The 12,205-nt window shown below is 41.7% G+C and overlaps 1 protein-coding gene across 1 annotated transcript in view; it reads left to right on the top strand.

The window, feature by feature from the left end:
* The first annotated feature begins 356 nt into the window (after nucleotides 1-356).
* LOC310862713 (caM kinase-like vesicle-associated protein) overlaps nucleotides 357-12,205 on the top strand; it is a 49,663-nt gene continuing 37,814 nt past the window's right edge. Inside the window, exon 1 of the mRNA XM_083770769.1 lies at nucleotides 357-487. The gene's annotated coding sequence lies outside the window, so the exon portion shown is untranslated. The remainder of the gene's footprint in view (nucleotides 488-12,205) is intronic.

Genomic DNA, 12,205 nt, shown 5'->3' with positions numbered 1-12,205 from the left:
AACAAAAAAATAAGTGATATTTGAATTAAGTGAAATCACTGAATATACCTTTAAGAATAATATATCCTAGTACAAAGTGTGACAAAGATCTGTGTCAAGGTACATTTCAGAATTTTTATCGCCAAAATGGCATCACCAAATCACGGTCACCTGTCAGTCTGAAAGTATACAGTACACATGTGTCGATCAGATCAACTGACCCCTCTCCTCCTGTGCGCGTTCTCCTGGGCTACTCGATGTGCATCATGTGCGTGACAGCCAGTAACCCCCGCCCTCTTATTCCCTCACCAAGCACAGGAACATCTCGACGCGCCAGCACGCAGCGTAGCGTACAGGGCACAACAGATGGTAAGAGAGAGGCGCTGGAATTTGACATAAAAGTAGCTTACTTTTATTATAAGGTTCAAACTTCGCAAAGCACTCGAAAGAGAAACCAAACTCTTGCAGTCCAGTGGATTCTACTGAGAGATTCTGAATCTGTGCCAAGGTAAGGGCATAAAGCTTTCTTTAACGCATGTTGTTTGTGATAACTCTCGTTAATTAGAACAATTAGAACCCAGCCATGAAAACCACTGAGTTTATAGTGACATTATTTGTAAGTGGAGCACCCGACTAAATAAATGCCCCATTCATTGACAGTAGCCTCAGCCTGCATCTTTTTCACAACGTTTCGATCATGTTTTCAGATAGTTTTTTCCGTCTTTTCTTTTTTTCTTTTCTGTGGAAGTTAGGCTGCAGCATATATGGCTAGCCTATAATGTCACATTATCAGACTAAGTTAAACAGACTACAGCCTATATACGTGGGTGCTTTTAAATTAACTTGAAAAGTTTCCGTTTTAAATTAATTTGTCAATGTAGCCTGTTGCCTACAATTATATTGAATAAGATCCAAATTGAGCTTATCTCGCCAGAATATATTTTGCAGTGGAGGCTACGCAAAATATTAATTTTTATACTATTTGATAGCATACGCAACATTGCAATTGGTGCGGCATCTTTGTCCAGCACGCTATGGGTTCAGCCTCAGTCTGGCGCAATTTCATAACTATGCAGGTGCTGTTGCTGACTGAAGCATTGTGGTATAGACAAAAATCTTCTTTCTTTCTCGGTCTCGCCATCTCTCCACCTCTCCACCTCTTTAGTATAGGTGTATATGTGTAATTATACTGTTACATAGGCTAAACAGAAAATACATGTTCAGGTGGGTTGCCAATCCATCCATCATCACGAAAGAGTACATTTATTAGCTTTAATTGTATAGTGTTCTGTGTTCCAAATTTGTCTGCTCATTCCTCCATTTCTTTGTGTCATTACTTCCATGAATTCCACTTAATATGTATCCTGCGAGTTCTCTCTCCTGATTGGATATAGGTATCCTGGCATGAACATGCAATTTCTGCTTTACTAAAGAGCTGGAGAGAAATGGAGACTGTTGCTGAACAATCAATATCATCAGAATATGGAGCTATTTAACAAACGCGCGCGCGCGCGCGCACACACACACACACACACACACACACACACACACACACACACACACACACACACACACACACACACACACACACACACACGCACATGCACATGCCACTTACAGTAGCACCTCCATCTCACACTGTTTATTGGTTACATGAGTGTTACATAGTTCAATATTTTAAACTATTAAAGACGACTTTGCAATGCACTATATGCACATTTGTTTTTCTACAGAGTACAGACAGACCGATGACCTGCACCTTTTGGGCTTTGGACTTATAATGGAAGTTTAGGTTTATAAGAAATGGGCTATACTGCCGTCACAATTTCAAGGAATTGGGGAATTTAGTTGTTAACTATGTGGATATGGGAGTGTGAAGCATTAATCACATCATCTTAATTCTCATAAATTACTCCATGCCTCGTTCCCTGACTTAGAGAAACATTTAAGTAAGAACATTGTTTTAATATGATTTGGCCAACCAGATTTCAACAATATTATTGAAATTCAGGATACAATTTACATCTATTTTACATATATTCCTCATTTACACATAAATGCAATGCCAGTGTTTTAGAAGTCTGGATGCAGTTCAGCTGTATACTGATGTCATTCACCCATGGCATGAGTGATGATGGTGTCTTTAGAGACCTTGAAGACAAGGCCTGCATGCCATGCACAGCTGTGTGCATGGCATGCACAGCTGTGTGCATTTCCAGAAGGGCTCCTATCCTGGATCCAAGGTGGCCCAAGGCAACTATAGACCACATAGATTCAGAATTTGTACACAACTAGATCCCTGGAGACAGCAGCTCTAGCCGTTCATGTTACATCTGCTCACAGATCTGTGAGCTGATCGATGGCATACAGTTTTGTGTCTAAAAGGGAAAATGTTTGAATATTTTGAAAATGATGGCAGTACACAAGTTTGTTATTAGTTATTACTGATGTAATGATGCCCTGACTTATGTAACTTAACGACTATAGCTAAGGAGAGTTGTTAATGAGACCATGGAATGACTTTCATGTTATTTCTATTATCATTATTATATTTCTATATGTTTGTTGATTTCAAAACGGTCAGATTTTGACAGGACTTTCCCTCATGTTAAAATTACACCTATAGCTTATCCAAGTTTGACAGCTTAGAATATTTTGTACAATTTTCTTAGTTTCTTTTTCATATGGTGTTGGAATAAGTTTTCATGGTCACTCTCAGAAACCTAATCACTGTTCATTGAGGTTTTTGTGTGATCTTCCATGTTTATTGAGCTCCTCGTTCATGTTATACAGTAGTAAAAGAATGCCCTGCAGGGTTAGTCAGTGCTGTTTAGGGCAGTCTCTCTGAAAGATTATAGATAGGTGATGACAGGTGCAACATTTCCTTTTGTTGCAGGCAGAAGTTACTCAGGAAATGTTGTGGAATGAGGAATGGCCGGCTGACATTCTATATTGTTATTGCTCAGAGATTGACTGTTGTTTGAGTGATGCCATTTTTGAGAATTGTGTGTAAGGATAGCATGTCTTTGAGGCCAAGACAATTGGGTGTTTGTATGTCTGGTAAATATGCATGAAATGTAGTTTCTGACATTCCCCATGGCATGCACTATCTATTTCTGTATAGTGTGTCGGCTTTTGCTTTTGCAAACCGGTGGGGTATTAGTGATAACTAAAGATATGACTCTGAGATAACATCCAACAAGTGTGAAAGGGATAGAGTAATATGCTTGTTTTGTATGATGCTGTGTGGATTGAGAGTTGCTGTCTTTGAAGATAAGATTCAAAAGATTATGGACACAGTACTGAAAAGGCTGACTGCTGTTCTCAATACAGCATGACTTAAAACTCATATGTGGTATGCCCCTCTTTAGAGTTTTCTTTACTTTATGTTTGAGTGGTGCAACTCCTATAGACAGCTACTGTATGTGTGTCTCTGGCTGGCTGGCTGTGTCCGTTCCTGGCAGGCTGGCTGGCTGGGTCTGTCCGAGCAGGAAAATTGCTTTTGGTTGGTTTTCACAACCAAGTGTCACAGCCTAACTCGCACACCTATATTCACTAGTACAGACCACACATTCAAACCATACATCGTCTAAAGTTTTATTCATAAAAGGAGGAGGGAAATGAAACGGTCAGAATAAATGCATTGGTTATGGTGGCTAGAGAGAAGGGGGAGGGATGGAAGGGTACGATGGGGGAGGTGGGGGTGAGGATGAAGGGGCGATGATGTGAGACCCGCAGGTGAGGATGGGGGAGGTGAGGAGGAGGGAGTGATTACGAGGGGGCACGTATGATTAAATGAGGATGAGTAGTGAAGGAAGGGGGGAGTGAGGATGAGGGTGAGATGAAGGGGCACTACGGAGGTGAGCTGAAGGGGTGAGGAAGGGTGGAGAGGACGATGGTGGCGAGGATGGGAGGTGTGGACTAGGGGCACGAATGAGTCAGGGGGAGGATGAAGGGCGTAGCCCTGAGGGGGGGAGGATGAAGAGCGTGGCCCTGAGAGGAGGGAACGACGAGGGAGGGGATGACCGTGTGGGCTCCAATTCTTCTTTTCGTGTCTTTGAAGCATGTGGTTAGATGACAGTTTCCCCACTTCTTTACACAGTCTTTTGCATTATTGTTGAACTCTGCGAGACCTTTTAAGCTGCACGGTTTGGGTAGTAGAGGGCAGACAAGGCAGTGCTGCATCGTATGGTCCTCTTCTCCACATTCACAGATGATTGGGCTCCAATGGGGGTATTGGACCCTGAGTATTGGCCTGGGGTCCCAAGAGAGAGGCGTCCGTCTTGGATGACATCTGAGACGGCGCACTCCGTCGCTTCAGGACCCCCACCTGGAACCTGACAATAAGGATATGGTTTCAATTAAATTGATTGTGTGCCTCGTTGGGCATAAGAACATGTGATACAATGCAAAGAAATTGGTCAATATATAAATTATTATAATCAACAAATTAATTACGATGTATTATTTTAGAATAAGATAAGACTATATCCTTTATAGCTGCAATATTAACTATATTAATTAATTATCGTACAATGAAGTAATGTTTATTATTCTGAAATAGAGAAATCTGTGTAATGAGTAGTCATGGTTCTACAGACTACACTAATACTGTTACTGTTAGGCCAATTAATGTTCAGCTAATGTGCAAGGGAACCATTATGTATGCAGTGATGTGAAATATTTAAATCGACGTGTTTGGCTCGTGTTTTATTGCTGGCATTGACCGACCACTGAACTCAGTTCAATATCTGTCCTCAACTGACCCAAGCGCTGCAACCAAAAGGCATGAAAATCAATTTGACGCTTTGAAATTGGTGTTTATTTATATAGCACATTTAAAAACGACTCTCATCTATGTGTCATAGGCTTAATGTGATTGTAACATAACTGCACCCATAATGTTTGTGTCCTTGTTCATTTCCCTTTGTGTGGACATAAATAAATTCTTAAAATGTGTGTGTAGTGGCAAAACACGCGTCGCCTGTGTGGTGTGTGTGTGTGAAGAGCGTGATGCGGTTTTGCGTAACGCGTTACAGTGTTACTGCTCGTTTGCATAGTAAATGCTCAACAATGCATAGTTATGGTACAGAGAAGAAAAACGTTAAGAGCAGTTTAAAAGCTACACACATATCCTACCGTATGTATTAAAGTGCAAGAGCATCAGGTGGACTGAAAATAAGAATGTTTTGAGTCTTGACTTAAAGCTCTCAACGGAGGGGGCAGACCTGACAGCAAGGGGGATGCTGTTCCATAACGTAGGAGCTGCGACAGCAAAAGCCCCTGAGCCTCTTCTTTGTCGCTGGAATTGCTATAGTCGTCTGTCTGCTGACCTGAGGATCCTAATGGAGGTTGGATATCAGAGGAGGTCAGAGATGTATAGGAGGTGGTCAGTCCATTCAGAGCTTTGTAGGCAAAAAGGAGGGTATTATGAATCATTATTCTGTATGTTATTAAGCACTGTTTGTGCTCAATGCATTTACTCAGGACCAATTGTCGGCTATATGAGGAGCTGCAAAAGACTCCCCTCACCCCACTGATAAATAAAGCTTGTGAAATCCTGCAGTGATACCTGGTAGCTGGATTCATTGTACTATAGTCACAGAGCCATTTCTATGCAGCGTTTCATATAAAGTAGTTAAGCCCCGCATTTAGGAGAGGATGCTGAAAGTGACTTAAAAATGATGCATTGATGATACTAGACAGGTGCCGTTTTGGCAGTGGCATACACTGGGCACATAGATGGATATCTTTATTGATCCTGCAGGGGAAATTCAGGCGCAAAATATGGCACAGCAGAAACAATCACAGATTCAGATCGATAAGTACAGTAAAAGAAAAAAAAGTTTGTAAAATTCCTTCAGGTTTGTGCCAAATGGTCACGTCCCTCGGCTTGGGAGCTTGGGTTGTTTGTGATTGGCCAGTAGCCACTTTGAGTGACAGTCGGGGCAAACTCTCTGGCCAGAACATGATTTACTAGGTCTATCGGGTCGCAACTCGAATGGCCCAATTGAGTCGGCTCAATCGAACTTCGCAACGTTCGACACAGCAACTCGGTGATGTCTCACGTGGCTCAAGCTCGCTTGAGACAGCGGGCCTCCTTGTGGTCTAGTCCATAGAGTTATAAATAAGGTCTTGTCCGCAGTTGTGGTAGGCAGGAGAAAGGGGTGTGACCATGTGGCGCAAACCCAAGACTGAATCAGCACTCGCAGATGGGAGCTGTGTTTTTGTAACCACGCAATGTTGTGGTTAACTGGTTTGCCATACTGCAAAGTCTCGTGAAAATATGGTTGGCCTATCAAGGAAGTTGATGCCTATTGTACACCCGCCCACGACAGATCGGTCAGACAGACGGACCAGTGTGAAACTTTACACAAACACTCCCAATGAATAACCTTATGGTAGCGCTATAACAGGCCGATTCACACTTTAGCCTATAACTCCTGAGCCATAGGTCATACAATTATTCTTTTTCTGGATTCCTTGGATCATGACGTAACTTACGATATAGGCCACACCCATTTCCACCAATTTCAACAATTTTGTGTTTTTTGTTACTATAATATTTGTTTTCTTCGTTACTACTCCTAACTCCTTAAAACTCACACAAATTGGTACATATGATCTCCTTCATCTTTTATTTATCTAAGCCCACATCCTAGTACATTCTCACGGTCTATTCATACTAATCTCTAGTCTCAAGACAGATTCATAAAGCTCTGCAGCAAATTCAAAGGATTAGTTTTCTTCATTTTGTTTTTACTGATGGGTTTCCAGATTGATTCATACAGAAGCTTCAGAGGAAATCAGCCTTAGTGTGTTGACTGTTGACCAAGACAGAGTGCATGGATGCAATCTACTGGCTTCAGTCATTGCATCGATATTATCAGGTCAACAGAGAGATAGACCTTTTCACACTTGACAACATAAACTTTCTAAATGGGTCCATGTTTATTTCCAGTTTACAGTGTCATTATCAGTAGCTGACAGGAAATCAACTAGGACCCAAGCTGTTGCCTAGCAACACAATTCCACAGACAACTATAAAGTATCCCAGAGTAGCCATAGATAAAAGCATATACAAACAATTAAGAGTACAAGATGGATCACCTGTAACACCGTGTTACAAATTAGGTGAATTTCAAAGCTGCAATCTGTACGTTTCATGTACATGGCAGAGAGTAATGAGCCACAACCATAACAAGGCAGCTGCTGTAGACATTTTTTAAACACAGCTCAAGACCCACTTTTTTACCCTTGCTTTTGACTGAGTTTGTATCCCCCTGTTGCTAGTTATATTTTTAATGTTTTTCGAGTTTTCATGTAATGTTTTCGTTTGAATGTTATTTTAGGCTATTATTGTCATATACTGTATATGATTGCTTGAACCCAGGTACAGACAGGAGACAGACAAGACGGAGTTGCAGTTTTAGAATATAGATTTATTTATAATTATCCTTCTGACATGAGGAGCAGAGCAGAGGCAGGTGAGGCAGGCAACTTGGCAGGCGTCCGGATCCAGGAGTGGTACAAGGTCACTGTGAAAACAGGAGGGTAGATGTAAGTAACAGAATAGCACACTGAGGTGGAAAGATGCTGCTAGCCCGGGTGGTGGAACAAGACTGACTATGGTCCAACAGAGACGGATGATCTGGCAGGGCATGAAGGGTTGAACCAGGCTTTATAGTAGTGCTGATTGGTTGTGGTTGCCTCCGCCTCCTCTCCTGCACCTCTGTCTCCACTCCTATAATAGAGGATAGAATTAGAAAGAAGGGGAGGAAGACCGGGTAGGTGTGGCAGACGTGACAATTATAGATTTTTGCTTGGATTTCAATGCTGTTTTAACTTTCTGCTTTTCTTTATTTGTTCTGTAAAGCACTTTGTGCTGCATTTTTATGTTATGAAAGGTGCACTATAAATAAAGTTTATTATTATTACTATTATTACTATATTAATATTAATATTAATATTAATATTATTAATATTAATTAATATATACTATATATTAATATTACCCTTATTGTTATTATAACATCTCTAATGCCGAATTCGTAGCAAGTGAATGTCGATAGTGTCGACATTATCAAAAAACTTTACCGAACACACATTATCATCGATACTGTTTTCTTCCAAGAGAAAGAGAGAGAGAGAGAGAGACCTTCACAAACACGCTTGTTTTGACTTTGACTTAGCACTTCCTAGCCATTGCCATATACAGTAGCTTTCTGTTGTCTGTGATAATTTATTTTGGTTTAAATAGTGGATAACTGTAAGAGTATTGCACTTTCAGTTTGAAGATTATAAAAATGTGATTTGATTGAGGATAACCAAGTTCTAATTGGCCAACCGTAGTTTATAATGTAGAGTTTGCATTAGCCACTTTTAAACAAAACACATTTTATTATACACAGACAAATACACAGAAGGGGAAGTGAAGGGGAAGTGAGGGCTGGTAAAGTTGGAGAATAAAAGCTGGGGTCAAATTTGCCCTCAAAACTCGTCTTTGTCGAAAACGGTAGGATACTTCTGGCGCCATTCAGCTTCAAAGAGAACCCCAGCTAACATCCACAAATTGCAAATTTAAAGGGGAATTTTACATGGAAATGGATTAATATTTCACCTCGGCATTGATTCATGCTGCCACTGTAGACATGTTCATCTTCCATGGAGTCGCTTGTGCAAAGAGGAGTGTAGACGCTGCCATGGTCTTGATCTGGCACCTCCTCTCCACTGTACATTAGAAAATAATGGGTCTCCTGTGCAGCGTGTTGCTCCCAATTCATATAATCTCAACACAATTCACCACCCTATCCCTTTGCCATGTAATTTTCTCATTGATGGCAGCACTGGAGATGGCTGAGGCAGAAGTGATAACGGATGTGATGAATGGAATGTATTACTGACTTTTAGAAACCCGCAGGACATACTGACAGCCAGCTGGCATTCTCTATGTTAATCGCATGTGTGAGCGAATGGAAGGGCAATTTTAAATATCTACAGTAGGTGACATTTTACACTCCGACACAAAGCCCCCGCACGGTTACCGGCTCATATCACAGATGCTGACGAATATTTTGATGCACTTTACATTACAGTGACATTTCTCATAACCTGCATCGCTGAAGATAAATTAACCTGCATCGCTGAAGATAAATTAAGTTGAGTTTGTTTGTCATGAGGAATGATATTATAACAAACTCACTGTAAGCAGTGGATTTTCTAGCAGTCTGTTTTGCTCTGTGGAAAGATTGCTTTAGAAGTTCTGTCAATAGATAAATCCAGGCCAAATTAATTTATCCTCAACAGCACGCTTTGTGCACCGTTTTCACTGCATGCTGTTACAGGCAAAAAACATTAATCCATTTAGACCTGAGGCAGATTCTACAAAATGTCTTCTAAATTATGACCGTTTTCTGAAAAACCTCAACCATTTTCATGTATTTAGCCGCGGACCCCATCCGAAAATATGTTTTTTTGCTGGATCCTATTTCCAGGGACCCCCCAAGAAGCAAACATTTGAGTTAAAAACATTCGCTCAGGCTCTAAAATAATGTAATATTCAAAGATTTGAGCCACAATTACACGATTTAAAAGAAAATTGCAAATCTACAAGCTCGTAGCACGGCACTCGGTGCCGCGCTATGAGCTTGTAGATATGCTATTTTTCAATAGCTAAAGTATAGCATAATCCTTAACATAATCTTAACATAATCCTTAACACCAAAAGGGGTTCTCGTCCTGATCCTGAATGGGTTAAAGTTGCATGACGATGTGGTCCAGTTTGAGAATCAAGCTGACCTCGGTATCAGACAGAGGACGTTAATTATGCTATGCTTACCAAGGCCAGATAATGGTCTTGTCTGTTTTAACTGTTTCAACAGACTTCATTTGCTTCTGTCCCAAATGTCTTGCTGTGTCTCTGACACGTTGTTCTTCTCAGTGGGTTCAGCAATTAATCTGAACCCACAGGAATAATATGGTCATTACCACGTGAAACACTCACGGGTGACATTTTTCACTTTTCTCAAATGTAAGCAGTTTTTGTGAATTCGGCAGAGAGGACGTTACTGAGCATGCATGGCCACAGGGTGTGATGTCACAGGTTACTCTTGGAATGTACCCTACTCTGATGTCACGGTCCAATGGACAGTCCCCGGGTATAGGCTTAGCTACGGGGCTACGGAATACGGGAGTACCGGCTGTCAGCTCTTGGTGTTAACAGCGTTAGCAGTTAACACCTTACTCACTGAAAGCCTGGGTATCGAGGCTACACTTACTCACTGATACAACGGAGGAGTAAGTAGCCTTGCCGAGCCATGAGGCCCATAGGGCAGGAGCCTATCTCCTGTTTGGGGTAGGGATGCCAAACGACTCATATTTGGCCAATCGACGAATCGAGGCCGAAAATCGACGTGTCGAACGACTTTTTTCCTTTTTTTTCCATTTTTATATTTTTGTTGTTGCTGCGCAGCAGTTGAGGAGAACGCAACTATGCATTCCTTTAAGCAACACAACTTCTGCAGCTGCATCCATATGTTTAGAATTCGCATCAATGATCAAATCCCAATAATACAAAATAAACTTTATTTTGTAAACAATGAAACTGAAGGAGCAGCGGCGCTATCGGCTAGCCGCTAGTCCCAACTCTCAAGTGTCTGCAGCCTGTCACGAGCCCCGTAATGAACTGATACGGGACGCACGTTGTTCCGTATTTTAATGTCGGGTCGGAGAATAAATACAGTATAAATGACGGCGGGATTTATTTGACAACGATCTGTCCTGCTTTCTTCACAAGAAGAGAAGAGCGCTCACCGCTCATTACAGAGCAGACCTGTGGCTAGCCTGTCAGCTCACTTTACGGCATGTGTAGATGAGATGTGAACCTGGGTCTGGGAAGCTCAGAGCTGCAGCCATTGGCTCATGATATGAGCACACGACCAATGGGACAGATCATTCAGTGTTGCTAAGATACCACCCCCCACCACACACACACACACACACACACACACACACACACACACACACACACACACACACACACACACACACACCCTTGGACGATGGGGTCTATTCTCAAACTCAGAGCCACAGGCTCTGCTCAAAGTTAACTTGCATGTGACGAGCGGCACTGACTGAAATAATAATACAAATAAAAACGATTTTTCGACTCATACGTTTTGAGTCGCGGGAGGCATGAGTCGATAATCGAGTCGATTTTCAACATTTTTCAACATCCCTAGTTTGGGGCAGCTTGATGTACAAGTACACCCCCTGGACATGATGCTAGTATGTCGCAGGGACTTACCCCCAATCCAACCCTTGATGCTGAGTGTCAAGCAGGGAGGCACTGGGTCCCATTTTTAGAGTCTTTGGTATGACCCGGCTGGGGATTGAACCCCGACCTCCCAGTCGCAGGGCGGACACTCAAACCACAAGGCCACTGAGCTGGTCTACAACGGAGGAGAGCGTCGGTGATCACTGAGCTGCACCGTGTGCGTGTGTGTGTGTGTGTGTGTGTGTGTGTGTGTGTTTAACTGTCAGAGCTAGGCAGAGTATATCGAGTCAGAGGGGGGGCATACGTTAGTCCGACGTGGCCGGTTAAGACTCATCCGTGGCTCCGACATGCGTTGCCGGTTAAGACACATACGTGGCCGGTTAAGACTCATCCTTTCTCATCTTTTCTCCAGGGCCTACTTTCAGATAGACTTTTGAAATCAACTTTAAAGTGCATTCAAATGCTATGATAACAAAACATTTGGTTCTAGTTGCGCTGGTTAGCAAAGCATAGGGCGGTAAACTCACACACAATGTATTGCATAATCTTTTACAGAAAGTACACAATTACATTACAGTTCCAGTGGGATTTGAACCACCTGAGGGAGCAGGAAGCACTTTTACATTTCTAAGTTTCTAAGAAATAAGTAAACTAAAACATTTCAAATAAATCTAATTTAAACATAACTGCTTAAATATTCAGTTTTGTAAATGATTTATGTCTTCCATGATGTTAAATTACTATTCCATCAACATGAACAAGACATCTGTCATTTGACAAAGTGATTGAATCATTCAGAGAGAATAAAAAATAATCAAAAGAGGAAGTGGTGCCCCTTTGAGATGCACCACTGAGATGTTTTTTTTTGATCTGACTGAGCAAGGTGAACCCCTTCATTGCTCTGTCCCACAACCCCGTAATTTTTGAAAGCTTAAAACCAGGATAGAACTG

Source organism: Protomyctophum parallelum (assembly GCF_964188405.1).
Source record: "Protomyctophum parallelum genome assembly, chromosome: 8".
In the NCBI taxonomy this organism is placed as follows: domain Eukaryota; kingdom Metazoa; phylum Chordata; class Actinopteri; order Myctophiformes; family Myctophidae; genus Protomyctophum; species Protomyctophum parallelum.
This window is presented reverse-complemented; position numbering and strand designations above follow the sequence as displayed.